The sequence below is a fragment of the Thermobia domestica genome, chromosome 1 (genome assembly GCF_964235325.1).
Source record: "Thermobia domestica chromosome 1, izTheDome1.hap1.1, whole genome shotgun sequence".
In the NCBI taxonomy this organism is placed as follows: domain Eukaryota; kingdom Metazoa; phylum Arthropoda; class Insecta; order Zygentoma; family Lepismatidae; genus Thermobia; species Thermobia domestica.
The window spans coordinates 22,337,101-22,357,033 of record NC_137454.1 but is presented as its reverse complement, the minus strand read 5'-3'; the positions used below and the strand labels follow the sequence as shown (position 1 = coordinate 22,357,033).

Sequence of the window (19,933 nt, the reverse complement as noted above, 5' to 3'; positions counted from 1 at the left end):
TACCTTTCTATTTCAAGTGTACCCCTAGATACCCTTCTATTTCAAGTGTACCCCTAGATACCTTTAAATTTCAAGTGTGAACCTAGATACCTTTCCCTTTCAAGTGTGCCCTGGATATCTTTCTATTTCAAGTGTGTCCCTAGATATCTTTCTATTTCAAGTGTGCCCCAGGAAACCTTTCTATTTCAAGTGTGACCCTAGATACCTTTCAATTCCAAGTGTGCTCTGGATATCTTTCTATTTCAAGTGTGCCGAGGATATCTTTCTATTTCAAGTGTGCCCCTAGATACCTTTCAATTTCAAGTGTGCCCTGGATATTTTTCTATTTCAAGTGTGCCCCTAGATACCTTTCAATTTCAAGTGTACCCCTAGATACCTTTCTATTTCAAGTGTGACCCTAGATACCTTTCTATTTCAAGTGTTCCCTGGATATCTTTCTATTTCAAGTGTGCCCCTAGATATCTTTCTATTTCAAGTGTGCCCCTAGATACCTTTCTATTTCAAGTGTACCCCTAGATACCCTTCTATTTCAAGTGTACCCCTAGATACCTTTAAATTACAAGTGTGAACCTAGATACCATTCACTTTCAAGTGTGCCCTGGATATCTTTCTATATCAAGTGTGTCCCTAGATATCTTTCTATTTCAAGTGTGCCCCAGGAAACCTTTCTATTTCAAGTGTGACCCTAGATACCTTTCAATTCCAAGTGTGCTCTGGATATCTTTCTATTTCAAGTTTGCCCTGGATATCTTTGTATTTCAAGTGTGCCCCTAGATACCTTTCAATTTCAAGTGTGCCTTAGATATTTTTCTATATCAAGTGTGCCCCTAGATACATTTCTATTTCAAGTGTACCCCTAGATACCTTTCTATTTCAAGTGTACCCCTAGATACCCTTCTATTTCAAGTGTACCCCTAGATACCTTTAAATTTCAAGTGTGAACCTAGATACCTTTCACTTTCAAGTGTGCCCTGGATATCTTTCTATTTCAAGTGTGTCCCTAGATATCTTTCTATTTCAAGTGTGCCCCAGGAAACCTTTCTATTTCAAGTGTGACCCTAGATACCTTTCAATTCCAAGTGTGCTCTGGATATCTTTCTATTTCAAGTGTGCCCTGGATATCTTTCTATTTCAAGTGTGCCCCTAGATACCTTTCAATTTCAAGTGTGCCCTGGATATCTTTCTATTTCAAGTGTGCCCCTAGATACCTTTCAATTTCAAGTGTGCCCTGGATATTTTTCTATTACAAGTGTGCCCCTAGATACTTTTCTATTTCAAGTGTAATCCTAGATACCTTTCTATTTCGAGTGTACCCCTAGATACCCTTCTATTTCAAGTGTACCCCTAGATACCTTTCAATTCCAAGTGTGCTCTGGATATCTTTCTATTTCAAGTGTGCCCCTAGATACCTTTCAATTTCAAGTGTGCCCTGGATATCTTTCTATTTCAAGTGTGCCCCTAGATATCTTTCAATTTCTAGTGTGCCCTGGATATCTTTCTATTTCAAGTGTGCCCCTAGATATCTTTCTATTTCAAGTGTGCCCCTAGATACCTTTCAATTTCAAGTGTGCCCTGGATATCTTTCTATTTCAAGTGTGCCCCTAGATACCTATCAATTTCAAGTGTGCCCTGGATATCTTTCTTTTTCAAGTGTGCCCTGGATATCTTTCTATTTCAAGTGTGACCCTAGATACCTTTCTATTTCAAGTGTACCCCTAGATACCCTTCTATTTCAAGTGTACCCCTAGATACCTTTAAATTTCAAGTGTGAACCTAGATACCTTTCACTTTCAAGTGTGCCTTGGATATCTTTCTATTTCAAGTGTGTCCCTAGATATCTTTCTATTTCAAGTGTGCCCCAGGAAACCTTTCTATTTCAAGTGTGATTCTAGATACCCTTCAATTCCAAGTGTGCTCTGGATATCTTTCTATTTCAAGTGTGCCCTGGATATCTTTCTATTTCAAGTGTGCCCATAGATACCTTTCAATTTCAAGTGTGCCCTGGATATTTTTCTATTTCAAGTGTGCCCCTAGATACCTTTCTATTTCAAGTGTACCCCTAGATACCTTTCTATTTCAAGTGTACCCCTAGATATCCTTCTATTTCAAGTGTGCCCTGGATATCTTTCAATTTCAAGTGTGCCCTGGATATCTTTCTATTTCAAGTGTGCCCCTAGATATCTTTCTATTTCAAGTGTGCCCCTAGATACCTTTCAATTTCAAGTGTGCTCTGGATATCTTTCTATTTCAAGTGTGCCCCTAGATACCTTTCAATTTCAAGTGTGCCCTGGATATCTTTCTATTTCAAGTGTGCCCCTAGATATATTTCTATTTCAAGTGTGCCCCTAGATACCTTTCTATTTCAAGTGTACCCCTAGATACCCTTCTATTTCAAGTGTGCCCTGGATATCTTTCTATTTCAAGTGTGCCCCTAGATACCTTTCTATTTCAAGTGTACCCCTAGATACCCTTCTGTTTCAAGTGTACCCCTAGATACCTTTAAATTTCAAGTGTGAACCTAGATACCTTTCACTTTCAAGTGTGCCCTAGATATCTTTCTATTTCAAATGTGTCCCTAGACATCTTTCTATTTCAAGTGTGCCCCAGGAAACCTTTCTATTTCAAGTGTGACCCTAGATACCTTTCAATTCCAAGTGTGCTCTGGATATCTTTCTATTTCAAGTGTGCCCTGGATATCTTTCTATTTCAAGTGTGACCCTAGATACCTTTCAATTTCAAGTGTGCCCTGGATATTTTTCTATTTTAGTGTGCCCCTAGATACCTTTCTATTTCAAGTGTACCCCTAGATATCTTTCTATTTCAAGTGTGCCCCAGGAAACCTTTCTATTTCAAGTGTGACCCTAGATACCTTTCAATTCCAAGTGTGCCCTGGATATCTTTCTATTTCAAGTGTGCCCTGGATATCTTTCTATTTCAAGTGTGCCCCTAGATACCTTTCAATTTCAAGTGTGCCCTGGATATTTTTCTATTTCAAGTGTATCCCTAGATACCTTTCTATTTCAAGTGTACCCCTAGATACCTTTCTATTTCAAGTGTACCCCTAGATACCCTTCTATTTCAAGTGTACTTCTAGATACCTTTCAATTTCAAGTGTGCCCTGGATATCGTTCTATTTCAAGTGTGCCCCTAGATACCTTTCTATTTCAAGTGTACCCCTAGATACCCTTCTATTTCAAGTGTACCCCTAGATACCTTTAAATTTCAAGTGTGAACCTAGATACCTTTCTATTTCAAGTGTGACCCTTGATACCTTTCAATTTCAAGTGTGCCTTAGATATTTTTCTATATCAAGTGTGCAACTAGATACCTTTAAATTTCAAGTGTGAACCTAGATACCTTTCTATTTCAAGTGTGCCCTGGATATCTTTCTATTTCAAGTGTGCCCCTAGATACCTTTCAATTTCAAGTGTGCCCTGGATATTTTTCTATTTCAAGTGTGCCCCTAGATACCTTTCTATTTCAAGTGTACTTCTAGATACCTTTCTATTTCAATTGTACCCCTAGATACCCTTCTATTTCAAGTGTACTTCTAGATACCTTTCAATTTCAAGTGTGCCCTGGATATCGTTCTATTTCAAGTGTGCCCCTAGATACCTTTCTTTTTCAAGTGTACCCCTAGATACCCTTCTATTTCAAGTGTACCCCTAGATACCTTTAAATTTCAAGTGTGCCCTGGATATTTTTCTATTTTAGTGTGCCCCTAGATACCTTTCAATTTCAAGTGTGCTTTAGATATTTTTCTATATCAAGTGTGCAACTAGATACCTTTCAATTTCAAGTGTGAACCTAGATACCTTTCTATTTCAAGTGCGCCCTGGATATCTTTCTATTTCAAGTGTGCCTTAGAAATTTTTCTATATCAAGTGTGCCCTGGATATCTTTCTATTTCAAGTGTGCCCCTAGATACCTTTCAACTTCAAGTGTGCCCTGGATATCTTTCTATTTCAAGTGTGCCCCTAGATACCTTTCAATTTCAAGTGTGCCCTGGATATCTTTCTATTTCAAGTGTGCCCCTAGATATCTTTCTATTTCAAGTGTGCCCCTAGATACCTTTCAATTTCAAGTGTGCCCTGGATATTTTTCTATTTCAAGTGTGACCCTAGATACCTTTCTATTTCAAGTGTACCCCTAGATACCTTTCTATTTCAAGTGTACCCCTAGATACCCTTCTATTTCAAGTGTACTTTTAGATACCTTTCAATTTCAAGTGTGCCCTGGATATCGTTCTATTTCAAGTGTGCCCCTAGATACCTTTCTATTTCAAGTGTACCCCTAGATACCCTTCTATTTCAAGTGTACCCCTAGACACCTTTAAATTTCAAGTGTGAACCTAGATACCTTTCTATTTCATGTGTGACCCTTGATACCTTTCAATTTCAAGTGTGCCTTAGATATTTTTCTATATCAAGTGTGCAACTAGATACCTTTCAATTTCAAGTGTGAACCTAGATACCTTTCTATTTCAAGTGTGCCCTGGATATCTTTCTATTTCAAGTGTGCCCCTAGATACCTTTCAATTTCAAGTGTGCCCTGGATATTTTTCTATTTCAAGTGTGCCCCTAGATACCTTTCTATTTCAAGTGTACCCCTAGATACCTTTCTATTTCAAGTGTACCCCTAGATACCCTTCTATTTCAAGTGTACTTCTAGATACCTTTCAATTTCAAGTGTGCCCTGGATATCGTTCTATTTCAAGTGTGCCCCTAGATACCTTTCTATTTCAAGTGTACCCCTAGATACCCTTCTATTTCAAGTGTACCCCTAGATACCTTTAAATTTCAAGTGTGCCCTGGATATTTTTCTATTTTAGTGTGCCCCTAGATACCTTTCAATTTCAAGTGTGCCTTAGATATTTTTCTATATCAAGTGTGCAACTAGATACCTTTCAATTTCAAGTGTGAACCTAGATACCTTTCTATTTCAAGTGTGCCCTGGATATCTTTCTATTTCAAGTGTGCCTTAGATATTTTTCTATATCAAGTGTGCCCTGGATATCTTTCTATTTCAAGTGTGCCCCTAGATACCTTTCAACTTCAAGTGTGCCCTGGATATCTTTCTATTTCAAGTGTGCCCCTAGATACCTTTCAATTTCAAGTGTGCCCTGGATATCTTTCTATTTCAAGTGTGCCCCTAGATATCTTTCTATTTCAAGTGTGCCCCTAGATACCTTTCTATTTCAAGTGTACCCCTAGATACCCTTCTATTTCAAGTGTACTCCTAGATACCTTTAAATTTCAAGTGTGAACCTAGATACCTTTCACTTTCAAGTGTGCCCTGGATATCTTTCTATTTGAAGTGTGTCCCTAGATATCTTTCTATTTCAAGTGTGCCCCAGGAAACCTTTCTATTTCAAGTGTGACCCTAGATACCTTTCAATTCCAAGTGAGCTCTGGATATCTTTCTATTTCAAGTGTGCCCTGGATATCTTTCTATTTCAAGTGTGCCCCTAGATACCTTTCAATTTCAAGTGTGCCCTGGATATTTTTCTATTTCATGTGTGCCCCTAGATACCTTTCTATTTCAAGTGTACCCCTAGATACCTTTCTATTTCAAGTGGGACCCTAGATACCTTTTTATTTCAAGTGTGCCCTGGATATCTTTCTATTTCAAGTGTGCCCCTAGATATCTTTCTATTTCAAGTGTACCCCTAGATACCTTTCTATTTCAAGTGTACCCCTAGATACCCTTCTATTTCAAGTGTACCCCTAGATACCTTTAAATTTCAAGTGTGAACCTAGATACCTTTCACTTTCAGGTGTGCCCTGGATATCTTTCTATTTCAAGTGTGTTCCTAGATATCTTTCTATTTCAAGTGTTCCCCAGGAAACATTTCCATTTCAAGTGTGACCCTAGATACCTTTCAATTCCAAGTGTGCTCTGGATATCTTTCTATTTCAAGTGTGCCCTAGATATCTTTCTATTTCAAGTGTGACCCTAGATACCTTTCAATTTCAAGTGTGCCTTAGATATTTTTCTATATGAAGTGTGCTCCTAGATACCTTTCAATTTCAAGTGTGCCCCTGAATACCTTTCTATTTCAAGTGTGCCCCTAGATACCTTTCTATTTCAAGTGTGCCCCTGAATACCTTTCTATTTCAAGTGTGCCCTGGATATTTTTCTATTTCAAGTGTGCCCCTAGACACCTTTCTATTTCAAGTGTGCCCCTAGATATCTTTCTATTTCAAGTGTGCCCCTAGATACCTTTCTATTTCAAGTGTACCCCTATATACCTTTCTATTTCCAGTGTGCCCTTAGATACCTTTCTATTTCAAGTGTGCCCCTACATACCTTCCTATTTCAAGTGTGCCCCTACATATCTTTCTATTTCAACTTCTTGGCGCTTCTGTCGATATGTGATTTCCAGTATCTCTCTCGAAAGAGGAGAGACAAGTTGCTGCGACCGAAATCTTTCAATTGTTGGATGCTGAAACATTGCCACACTGCATTGTTTCACGGACTTTCCTGCGCTCTATCTTGTTAGCCGTTATAAGTAACCTGCGATCTTCGCAACCAGACCAAGAAACTGAATGAAAAATTGGCAACACAGCTCCGGTCATGAACTTCTTTTCTCTAAAGGCCAACACCAGCCATACACTGACGTATTTTTCAGTCGTAGCCATAAAATTTCATGCGCTAGTCTTGTTAGCAGCTGTCAATACGTTAGTGTATGGGACCTGGCGTACGTTTACGTACCGAATTTTTATACGCTTGAAAAGTCTGGCTGCTTTTAACTTCGAGCGTAAATACGGCGCGTAAAAACGGCTCAGATAAAAGGGTTTTCGAGCAGCAGGTGGTCTCTTGCTCTTTCCACGGCCTTCTCCCTGGTCTGGTCTTATTGTTTTCAGAAGAGAAAACCTGTTCTTGTGTTGTCCTCGCAAATCGTTGCTGAGGTTTGCTGGTAGGCTCACCAGAAATCATCATTCCAATCTAGTTTCAGTCTTACCATAGAATATACGATTTTGGCTAAACTAATATTTCCTATTGCACGAAGCGATACAATATTTTCTAATTAAAATTTATAATTAATTTTGAGTGCACAGAGAAAAAGGTATTTAAATCCAATACTTTCTAATTAGAATTCGCAAATGAGAGCTCCTCCGTGGCTATATGGTCAGCGTAAGCTTCTCCGGCGCAGGGCATCCTGTTCGATTCTCGGCAGAAGCTCACGCAGTTTGGATCTCACTTCTCATGGCGTGGGAGATCCAGGTTCGCTTCCCGGTGGGAGATCATGTGGTTCGGATTCCACGTTAATCAGTAGGTCTCGTCTCATATAGCCTCGCTGCTGAAAGGGACGTTAAATTCAAAATCAACTCAACTTAATCGTTTTATTATGTTTATAAGTAGCACGTCCATCAGTGTCAGGAGAGTTTATATAATAATTGACACAACTTCTTACTTAATAGTGTTATTTTAGTGTCATTTTTACTACTAGAGCTTCGAAATTAATTGATATTTAATTGTTTTCAGTTTCGTATAACATACAAGTTTGTTTACATTTTTCTTTTTACTTTCTGCTTAATTCCTTATAACTACGCTTTCTTACAGTGAAATATGTCTTATTCAATGAATACAAGAACTATGAGTATTAAAAACATACAATTCGATGGATCTTTACACTGAGAAAAATGAAAATTTAAAATAAAACAAATCTGTTTATTTTCTCAACCAGTAAATGAAAATTCTTCCGACATAGATTGCTTCAAATCATTGGTTCATAAGTTGTGAAACAAATGTAATAATAATAATAATAATAATAATAATAATAATAATAATAATAATAATAATAATAATAATAATAATAATAATAATAATAATAATAATAATAATACATTTAAACGAACGAATGGATTTGGTTCAGTGTCTTTAATGAGACGAAAATCATATTCACGAAGAAATTAAATGTCGACTAAAAGCAGGGAATTCGTGTTACTATTCGGTTCAAAATCTCTTGTCGTCGCGAATTCTGTCGAGGAATTTGAAGCTTAAAATATATAAAACGATAATCATGCCTGTTGTTCTGTATGGTTGTGAAACATGGTCGCTTACTCTGAGGGAAGAACATGGACTGAAAGTATTTGATAACAGGATCCTGAGAAGAATATTCGGACCCAAGAGGAACGAGAATGGGGAATGGCGGAAGCTTCATAACGAGGAACTACATAGTTTATACGGTTTACCCAACATTGTTAGGGTCGTCAAGTCTAGGAGGCTTAGGTGGGCAGGTCATGTAGCTAGAATGGAAGAAAGTAGAAACGCTTTCAAAGTCTTGACTGGAAGACCAATCGGAAAACGACCATTAGGAAGAGCTAGGCGCAGAGGGGAGGACAATATTAAGATGGATCTCGCAGAGATAGGAATACAAAGTAGAAACTGGATGCAATTAGCTAAGGATAGAAGTCAGTGGAGAGCTTTTGTGAACGCGGCACTGAACCTCCGGGTTCCATAGGCCATAGAGTTAGTTAGTTAGTTAGTTAGTCTTTAATGAGTTAACAGTTTAAACTTCATTTGAAAAAGAAATCTGAACTAAGATTGGGTAGCTCAGTTAATTTTAATAAGCAGTTGGATGTTTGTACCAACATGTAAATTTAAAAAACCAGTCGTTCAGAATAGTTTAACTTTGTTTGAAAATAACCTAATCTGAGCTGAATTGGAGAATAGAGTGTTGTGAATAGCTAATGTTTGGACCGAATTTGACTAAGTTCGAAATTAAATAAATTAAGGTCTATATTATGGTAAAGCTTCGTGATAATATGCCAAATATCATAGCTACGCCAAATTCATGAAACAGCTATAATCATTTGTAACAATTCCACATTTTATTATTTGCAGTTTCTTATGTTCCCATATAACATACACGTGCAAACCTTTTTTTTTTTTAAGACAAATTTAATATTTAGTATACTAAATAACTATAATAATTCTAATCAAGCGTTAAATTTCTTACTTTCCGTAATCAATTGTAGTTGGGCAAAAACACAGATCTATTCACTTGCAATGGAAAGTACCAGTGACGGCAATTGGGTATGAACACTAAAAAGGGGGACAAAACACTACTAATAGTAAGAGGGCATATAATTAGGTTATAGTGTAAAGCCAAAAAAGTGGGGTCAGCAATTACCTTCACGCCCCTAATCGCCGATGGACAGCACATTTGTTAGTAATATTCCTAATTTAAGTGAATTTTAAGACTTTATTGAGGAATAATTTTAGTAGTATTTAATTAGATCTATACGCTTTTATTTGAATCACTTCACTTCAGATTTACAATTAGTTTCATTATATTTTCATTAACTGTTAATCATCCAACGATGCGTTCAAACGTAGAATATTCACTAATAGTCATTACATTGGCCAACAACTTAAATTAATTTGTTTACAATTAACTAAATTATTTTTAAAAAAGCACCAAATTTGTTATATTTAATTTGGACATGTGGTTTGGTCCAGTCATTTGAATCAATCATTTTTTAATTTAAAAGTTGGTTTACATCGATCATAAGTGTCTGCTTACTGTGTCAAAAGCTTTTCAGTAGACCTTACTTTGAACGCTGTAAATTTCTTATATCTTATACACTAACATGAGAGGCGGACATAGGGCGTATTGTGAAATTATATACTCAGAAAAAATGTATGTGGCGTACTTAAAAACGTAGGTTACATGTGTAAATCATGTAGTTTTAGGACTTAACGTACAGCAAATGTATAACTGAAAAAAGTACATTTTATACATACTTTCCGCATACATGTTTCGAATAAACGTACTTTCTGTACGAACGAAAGAACTGTATATAGATGGTCAGGATCTCACATACAGATATACGCATGTAGCATACAACTGGCGTATGTAACATACGTATACGTATGTGATATATGGAAGACTGTTAGATGTCATACATCCTGCAACGGCATGATGTAACATCTAAGCCGGGAAAGTCTGTAGCATATGGATAACGTATGCTCCGTGCAGGTTTCTGTAGTAAACATAATGATTCCGTATAATTGTACAATATACCGCTGTCCGGATAACGGACTTTTCTCAGTGTATTAATTAATAAGAATTTGCGTCCGGTGAAAGAGAATATTAAAAGTTCGAAAAATTATATATATATATATATATATATATATATATATATATATATATATATTACAATAATGAGGAATATCACAGTCGAATCGATGTGTTAGTAAACAATACAAATGTTTAGGAGGTGGATGAAAAACAGAGCCGTGGCTAGAGATTTCGGCGCCAGGGGCGAAGTAGAATTCGGCGCCCCTACACTCACCTTATCAAGCTTCCTTCTTTCCTTTATTTATTTATTTATTCATTTATTTATTTATTTACAAATAAGAGAAACAGCTGTTCTTGTTATGCTATGTTGAATTTTTATCATGCTGCTTGCACAGACTATTGCAACAACCGAAAGTGATCATTCTCTATTCTTTTACAAATAAAAGCTGTTTTCAAGAGGCTTATTTTGGACTTTCTGTTAAAGTTACAAAACTGCCTTTGCTGTACACAAATCCACTTTGAGAAAAGTTATAAAAATTTGCAACTTTTTACGTTTCATACTATATATAAGAAATGAAATTTTAATACGTTAGAAACTATGTGATTTAAAAATGTTCGAAATGGGTAACAGCATCAATTTCCAGTAATAATTGTAAACTTTTGTAATTTTATTCTGTATGTGACCACATAAAGAAGATTTTAATTTTGATCGTTTTACGGTCAAAAATATTTTGTGAAATGTAACGGAAACTCTGAAGAGAGAGTATTTGCGAATTTCTTAATATTGATCGATGGAGGTAAAGAATATGTTTAATGTTCGTACTTGAAATCCAAAATGTAGTTTGGCTACTACATACACTGTGATCAAAAGTATCCGGATACCCAAAAAACATACGTTTTTCATATTAGGTACATTGAGCTGCCACCTACTGCCAGGTACTCATTATCAGTGACCTTAGTAGTCATTAGACATCGTGAGAAAGAAGAATGGAGCACTCCGCGGAACTCACGGACTTCGAACGTGTCAGGCGATTGGGTGTCACTTGTGTCAGAAGCATAGATGTTCATTTTACTTCGACCTCACTCACCCTCGCCCTCGCAGTAGCAGTTGGCCCTCGCCCTCACGAATGGAATTGTCCATCGCCCTCGCGCGCTTTTCCTCGCCCTCGCGCGCTTTTCCTCGCCCTCGCGCACCCTCACCCTCGCCATCGAAGCTTGTCCTCGCCCTCGCGCACCCTCCACCCTCGCTTGCGAAGCTTCTCCTCGCCCTCGCACACCCTCGCCCTTTTCGTCGAAGCTTTTTCTCGCCCTCGCGGACCCTCACCCTCGCCATCGAAACTTGTCTTCGCCCTCGCGCACCCTCGCCCTCGCGATAGGAGTTGTCCATTATCCTCGCTCGCCCTCGCCTTCGTGCTCAAAACTTTTCCTCGCCTTCACGCACCCTCGCTCTCATATCATTGAGGGCGAGGGTAATTGAGAGTGAAGAGGCCTCGAGAGGGCCTCCTTCGTGAGGACCAGAGCATCAATTATTCAACCTATTTGTTGAATTATTTCCTTATCGTCAGTAGCGGATCCAGTGGGGGCGATCGCTCCCCCCCAGAAGAGGAAACTTCTTTATTTTATATATACAAATAACACGCATCCCAGAGTTAGGAGCTCTTAAAAGTAGCTCTAAGTAACAGTATTACAACCCACCACCCCCACCAGAAGTCCGTCCTGAATCCGCCCTTGCTTAACATACGTCCTAAAGAAAGGAAACTAAACATATCATTGTATAATTTACTGTGGAACACCTAAAATGGAACAACTGTTACAATGGAGATCTCGGTCGATAGTGACGTTTACATCATTTATCAACAGTATCCAATGCCTTTACTTCAAAATGTTCCTTGAACTACGATGCAAGCATAAGTATTCAGCCACACAAGGGCAGCTCTCATGAGGGTGAAGGTGAAATCAAGGTTTGATGAGTTGCGGTGACTGCCGCGGACTATCTGTCAGAATTTGACAGTCAACACGTTGGCCATCCCTAATGTATGTAGCGTAACTGAGGAATTTGAAAAAATTCAAAGGGAAAGATCTAAAGAGCTTAATTTTGAAACTCCGTCAGCAAACAAATAAAATACTTCAAAACACTCATTTTCATTCTATGAACCTTAATACATACAAAAAACTTTATATTTCCAAATGAAACTATATAGCGACATTAATGGGTCAATTCAAAAGAGTGGGGAGGGGTAACTGTCCCCCTTTGCCCCCTAATCGCCGCCCATGCTATGATGTGTGGCACATTTGTGCGAAATTAATAATAATATGATTAAACTGTTTACCCCCAACAAAATCCTGCTCGTTTTGCTGAAGTGGCTTTTCCTAAGTTTTATATGTTTCATATATCCTACAGTTTTCTTCAGGCCTTTTTTTAAAATTTGTCCAAATTTATATTTCTCCTTTTACCACACAATCGTTCAATACTTGCACTATAATATTTACAATCAGTATATCATCCTGTAACGTATTTTATTCCTAATAAAAATCATTAAACAACACAACATACAAACCCTATCTCACTGGCTTGCACGCGAACCTTTGGTGAATGGGGTCCTGGGGACAATTCCGAGTGGGAGAACATTGAACGACAGTGGATCGAATTCCGCGTTAAACCTATAGGTCCACTTCTCATATAGCCTCGCCGACGAAAGAGGACGCTAAACGGCAATCAGTCAACAGTTGCAAATTTCGGCTGCATAAACAACTTATGTCTTGTGGAACTTATTAAATTTATTTTGTTAAAGCAGCTCTTTTAACAAAATGTCAGTATTAACGTGTCAGATATTTCTATTTAAGGACAAGAAAAAACATATTATTTATTTTGTAACTAAATGATAGCTCTACCCACGTAGATTATAAAAGCAGTAATAATGAAAATCGATACAATAGTGACTGACATTATTTTAACAAATATCGATTCAGATAATAGTTTGGGCTGTCACAAAACTATGAAAAGTTAAAAATTCCGATTAATTGTAACAACTTCATCAGTGTTGGACATTGGAGGAGGATGTATGCTATTAATCAGCCCATTTCATGGGCATCCAAACTCACGAGCCCAACGCTTGCTAGCTCGGCATTCGCGCTCAACCGTTCTCGGGTTCAATAATTAAGCGCTACCTCGAGCGCCAATGAAATAAGTCAGCGCGAGTCCAACTGAGGGAAGTGAGCCCGAGCACGATTCCCAAAGGAATAAATGAGCGAGAGCCCAGTTGAAAACAATGAGCCCGAGTCCGAGAGAGTCCAGAGCAAAATGGCCATCTATGAACCAAAGTCATTCCATCAAGTCTTTCTCCATCTGATCTACTGCATTCTGATGGTTCTCTCATTGATTGTGTTTGTTCAGATATCAGCGCTCTTGCTGCTGAATGACGTGAGTGACTGTCTATCTACCAACACTCTTTAAACATGACAGTGTAGTAGACACTTCTTATCTAAAACGTCTCCAACACAGGGAGGGCAACAATGAGGCACACTTACTTCTTAATGTAACGCTATTTCTACCCGGAAACTTTCATGGGAAAAATCAAATATTATTCTTATTTGCATTATTATTTTTAATAATTATGTACGTACACACGAGAAATTGTCTACTGCAATTAATTGAAAGGAAAAATACGATTAATGTATAACCTTGCTATGACACTAACTTCTCATCTAGGGGACATGGCAGATGATATATTAAATTTTGTCTCTCTCCAAAAGAGGTCAAACAGCAAACTCCAAAACAGTTGCTTTAAGGAAGCTTTTCCTCCTCCCTCGCGTGCCCTCGTTCTCCTGAAGGAAGTTGTCTCTAGCCATCGTGCATCCTCGCTCCCGCAGTAACACTTGGCCCTCATCCTCGTTCACCCTCGCCCTCTTCGTCGAGGCTTGTCCTCGCTCTCGCGCATCCTCACCCTCGCTGCCGAAACTTGTCCTCGCCCTCGCGCACCCTCGCCCTCGCGCCCAAAACTTGTCCTCACCCTCGCGTCACTGTGGGCGAGGGAACTTGAGGGTGAGGATGCCCTCGAGAGGGCCACCCTCGCGAGGGTGAACATCTCTGGTCAGAAGTCTGTACGCGAGATTTCCACACTCCTAAACATCCCTAGGTCCACTGTGTCTGATGTGATAGTCAAGTAGAAACGTGAAGGGACACGTACAGCACAAAAGCGTACAGGCCGACCTCGTCTGTTGACTGACAGAGACCGTCGACTGTTGAAGAGAGTCGTAAAGTGTAATAGACAGACATCTATCCAGACCATACACACAGGAATTCCAAACTGCATCAGGATCCACTCCAAGTACTATGACAGTTAGGCGTGAGGTGAGAAAACTTGGATTTCATGGTCGAGTGGCTGCTCATAAGCCACACATCACGCAGGTAAATACCTCGCTTGGTGTAAGGAGCGTAAACATTGGATGATTGAACAGTGGAAAAACGTTGTGTGGAGTGACGAATCACGGTACGCAATGTGGCCATCCGATGGCAGGGTGTGGGTATGGCGAATGCCCGGTAAACGTCATCTGTCAACACGTTTAGTGCCAACAGTAAAATTCGGAGGTGATGATATTGTGTGGTAGTGTTTTTCTTGGAGGGGGCTTGCATCCCTTGTTGTTTTGTGTGGCACTCTCACACCGCACGCCTACGTTGATGTTTTAAGCACCTTCTTGCTTCCCACTGTTGAAGAGCAATTCGGGGATGGCGATTGCATCTTTCAACACGATCGAGCATCTGTTCATACTGCATGGCCTGTGGCGGAGTGGTTACACAACCACATCATCCCTGTGATAGACTGGCCTGCACAGAGTCATGACTTGAATCCTATAGAACACCTTTGGGATGTTTTGGAACGCCGACTGTGCCAGGCCTCACCAACCTACATCGATACCTCTCCTCAGTTCAGTACTCCGTGAAGAATGGGCTGCCATTTCCCAAGAAACCTTCCAGCACCTGATTGAAAGTATGCCTGCAAGATTGGAAGCTGTTATCAAGGCTAAGGGTGGGCCAACACCATATTGAATTCCAGCAGTACCGATGGAGAACGCCACGAACTTCTAAGTCGTTTTCAGCCGGGTGTCCGGATACTTTTAATGACTGAAAATTCTGAATTTAAGGTTACTTTTATTAATAAAAATATTAAAATACACACACACACACACACACACACACACATATATATATATATATATATATATATATATATATATATATATATATATATATATATATATATATATATATATATATATAATGTGTGTGTGTATTTTGTATGTATGTAGATAAATAAAAAAAATATCACACAACTAGATACGCAAGCACAAAAAAGAATCCTGGCGATACAAGTAGTTAATGGAGAAATGATCCCAATAAATTTCTTTAAATTGGAAGCATTTCATATGTCAATGAAAAAAAAAAAAACACTGGTAGCGATCAGTCTTTGAAAAAGACGAAATTCGTGGAGTAAAGTTCTGACCCATTAAGCCCCTATTCTACAACTGTTTCAAATTCAAGAACGTTAATATTCTCCTTGTTTACCATCATTTTTAATATTCCTGCTGAAACAACAACTTGTGTGTCTCTTCACTCCTTTCATTTTTCAAACCTTTATTCTCACCGTCACGATTAAAATGATTGGTTAGAAAAACGTGATTAACTAACCAAACTCATCATCATCAAAATGCCGAATACATACGTATTTAAGACTGTGACCGTTTCTGATTTTGAAAACGCTCTTGTTTACACTGTAAGTCATTACTTGGCAGCATGCATGTCACATCGTCATTAAGAAATCATATATAATAGTTTTTTTTAAAAAGTAATAAGTAAAAACTTGTTCTAACTCTTATTGAAACATTTGGATTGCGGGCGTAGCGAGCAAGAAAATTTTTAACAAATCTATTTTCATTTCCAATACTTTCCTTTCTTCTTGCTTCTTCGGCACCCTCTTGCTATCAGCGCCCGGGGCAACCGACCCGCTGGCCCCCCAACTTAGCTACGACTCTGATTAGAATTATTCTAAATATAAAGCAATCTATTCTACAGTTGCTAAATGGATAAGGGATAACACAAGCACTTATATATTTAAAAATTAGTTGTATTTAAGGTAAAGTATTTTTATCTTAAAAAGATATTTTAACTTCCAAAAACTTCTTATTATGAGCAAATGTACTATCCAATGTAATGTGGCATGGTGCATTAATATCGTCACTGTTAGAACAAATGCTATGCTTCAAAGATTGTGAAAGAAAACAGGAGAGTGAATTAGTTGCCGCATTTCATATTAGTAAAGTACAACAATACAATTGATATTGTTTTCATTTGGTTATGTTATATCCCAGATTAAGTGTTAATTCGTTTTCTAAATATAAAATTTTAATTATTCTAGATATTCTTTGTAACTTTTAAATAGCTTGTCAAGTCACACTTCGAAATTAAAACTTGGTTTGTTTTTACTTGGAGACAGTTGACATTCCTTCTTTTTGTTGACCCTTTCATTAAGGACTAGATTCTACAAGAGCAGCAGATGTGCTGAGCATATATTACCCAATAGCAGTGTGCGAATTAGGTTGTGTATATTTGAAGGGGGATAAAATAGTTCCTAACAGGAGATAGTTGATTGCTTTGTGAGGGACCAATGTTCCAATTTGTTGCTTTTGGAAGGGATTAAAACAAAGTACGAGGAAATTCCGCCCCGGAATTCGCACCCTGCCCTAAAGGCATGAGTGGCACAAGTTGGATGATAGGCCCTGGTTCCATGAGATATGTTACGCCACAGAGGGTAGATTTATTTATTTATTTATTTATTCGAGAAATCTAACAAATTTAGTGAGAAAATTTATTAAATTGAATTACTGCTTTCGCAAAATCATGGATTTAGCTTTTGTTTTTCTTTCGTTCTTTCTTTCTTTTTAAATCTGTCTGATTTAACTTTGTTAAAACATTCTATGGGAATTTTCACATTCCGATACTATGAAAAGAAATAAAAAGTACTCCTACATTGAATATCACTTGCTAGTCCAAATGTTTCTATTGTTTTGTTCTTTCTTTTTATTCGTTTCCTTATAGCATAATGTTTATACGACCTGCATTTAAAACATAGATCTGTCCTGTTCAAACAACTTGAGCAAACTGGAAAACGACCGCGTGCTGAAACAACAGGCAAAAGGAAGAGCGGAAACTGACCGCTTCTTTTTCTTCTTCTTTTACGCGCCTATTTTTACGCTACGTGTATGGGCCAACTTACGGACCGAAATTTACGACATCATTTTACGGACCGAAAATGCGCGCTGAAAATACGCTAGTGTATGTTGGCCTCAACAGGGGGGTTTCATCCGCCAAAGGGTAGGCGGAGGTGGGAACAAAGTATAGTTCGCACAGGTTGAAATGAAATGAAATGAAATCTTTAAGTTTTACGTCCCACGGTTATGCCGGTTAGGCTAAAGGAGACGGTGATAATGAGAGATGAGTGAAATGGTGGAATGAAGAAAGTGGGAGGAAACGGGAGAACCCCGAGAAAACCCACGAGCACGGTGTTTGTCCACCACAAAGTTCACTTGGCGGAGGCTGGGATCGAACCCGGGACCCCAAGCACCAGAGGTGAACGCTCTACCACTGAGCCACCGCGCCCCCCTTCGCACAGGTTGAATAGACAGGCTGTAAAGGCGATTCAGGGGCGTCATTTAGGGAGGGCAGGGAAGGGCATTTGCCCCCCTCTGAGTTTGAGATGTATATAGATTTTATCAATAGAATAGTACTAAATCAGAGAAAAATGCGAAATTTTACTTATATCAAGGGGTCTTGCCCCCCAGGCAAAATCTGAAATGACGCTCCTGAGGCGATTATTTGTAAAAAAGCAAAAAAAAAAAAAAAAGTAATATTCTATTCTAAAATTTAAATCAGCTCGTAGTTGATCTTATTGTAAGATAATACCGTATACGTACGTCGTTTAAATTCGAGAACTACATAATTCTACAAAATTCTTAGCGTTTAACGGGGGAAAATATTCAAAGATAAGGCATGCTAAAGCGTGAGGCAAGCTTGATAGAGTTTGAAGTCACTGTTCCGAGTTCCCTGAGGGCTGCAATGTTGCCAGAGAACGAGATGTCACCTATACCCATTTATTACAACGACACTTAAAGTTTCTAAAGGGTGACACTTTGTTGGCGTTTGAAAGCGGCGCTGCAAACGCTGCTAACAAATGACAGAGTTGCAGTATTGCTAGAGAACGAATGGTATCTGTTAACTTTAACTTTTACCTTTACCCATTTATTACAGCGATACCTAACGCTCCTAAACCGTGAGACAAACTTTATGGTGTTGGAAGCTGGAGCTCCGAGTTCCCTTTAAATGTTGTTAGCAAATGAGAGGGTTGCGGTGTTGCCAGAGAACGAGGTGTATCTGTCACCCATATCTTTTACCATTACTCATGTATTATAAAGATACCTAACGCTCTGTCATGTTCAGGGATGCGCAGGAGACAAGATTTGTGGCTGTCTCGTCCCGAAATTGTGCTATAAAAATGATGTCTCAACTCGAAAAATGTATATTTCTCTATTGGAAGCGCTGTGTCTCGACTCGAATTTTGTCAGGAAAATCCTGTCTGGACTCGTCTCTTGCGCATCCCTAGTCATGTTCTTCCTCAAATTTTAATTGATATAAATTATTGAGGTCAACAAAGTTATACGGTGTGACTTAGGCCGGTAGCCACCTCAAAAGTGTAGTGGGGATCCCGGTAGAAGTTAGAAGGGCCCGATCCAACCATATTATAGTTCATCACCATATTATAGTTCATTTGCAAGCCTATCGTGAAAATTTTAGGGGAGCAGTGAAAATTTAGGAGGCCCGGCCCCCTAAACTCCCCGTGGATATGGGCCTGGCGTGACTGTAAAAGTTTGTGGACAGTTTTCGAGAAAATGCATAAATTTCTTTATAAACCTAAAAATTGATGCCAGGAGAACCATACCATTAAATGGAATGAAATACTGTATACGCTCGTTAAGCTCTTCATTATAGCCAGTGGCGTATTTAGGGGAGGGCTTCCGGGCTTAGGCCCCCACTGAAATCTTACTTACTATAGTAAAGTATAAGAAATATATTGCAGAATTTTCACATTTTTAGGCAAAGCCCTCCCCCCGAAAGTTAGCAAAGTACCCCCGAAAAAAATCGTAAATACGCCACTGATTATAGCACTAGTACGATGACTATTCATAATACGATTAATGAGATACACCCTAAAAAGTATAAGTAACCCTTAAATTTTAATTTCTGATTAGCTAAGATATTGTCAAAAGATAAGACATGTATGACTCTTACTTAGAGCACTTCGTGGTGACGAAAATGAACATGCTGGTGTTTAAATTCTCATGTGTAGTTTTTTGAGAAAATCGAAAAAATGCACTTTTGTGTCTCTGAAAAGTACGCTCGTTCACTACAAATAATTCAGAGTTTTTACTTTGCCTGAATAAATTGTTATGTGTGTATTGTCCATGTATGAAATTACACTGTTAACCAAGGATGTTATAAATAGAGAATCTACCCATATCTATCGTCATCCTATTAAATCGATGAAGCCAAAAAACAACAGAGAATCGGCACGTCTGATTGGCTATTCTCGTTTCCGCCATAGTCTGATTGGCTACTTTCGTTTCCGCCATGATTGTTGGCTCAAAACAATGCAATCCTATTGAGCGGAGTGAGCAGAGTAGGGGTGACGAAACTGTGACGTATGGCTTCAAGATTTTGTTGTAAGGGCAGATCCTCTATTTTATATAAGATCTTTGCTGTTAACTGCCTATCAAATTGTATATATCGGCCTTTCTTTTTTCTTTTCCTAACTGGTGGCACTCATATTACTCGCAATGATAACACTTCCGAAA

General features: G+C 38.5%; 1 protein-coding gene across 1 annotated transcript in view; it reads left to right on the top strand.

The window, feature by feature from the left end:
• Positions 1-19,933, top strand: part of LOC145662171 (putative 1-acyl-sn-glycerol-3-phosphate acyltransferase acl-2) — a 91,933-nt gene that overhangs the window by 46,262 nt on the left and 25,738 nt on the right. The window lies entirely within an intron of this gene.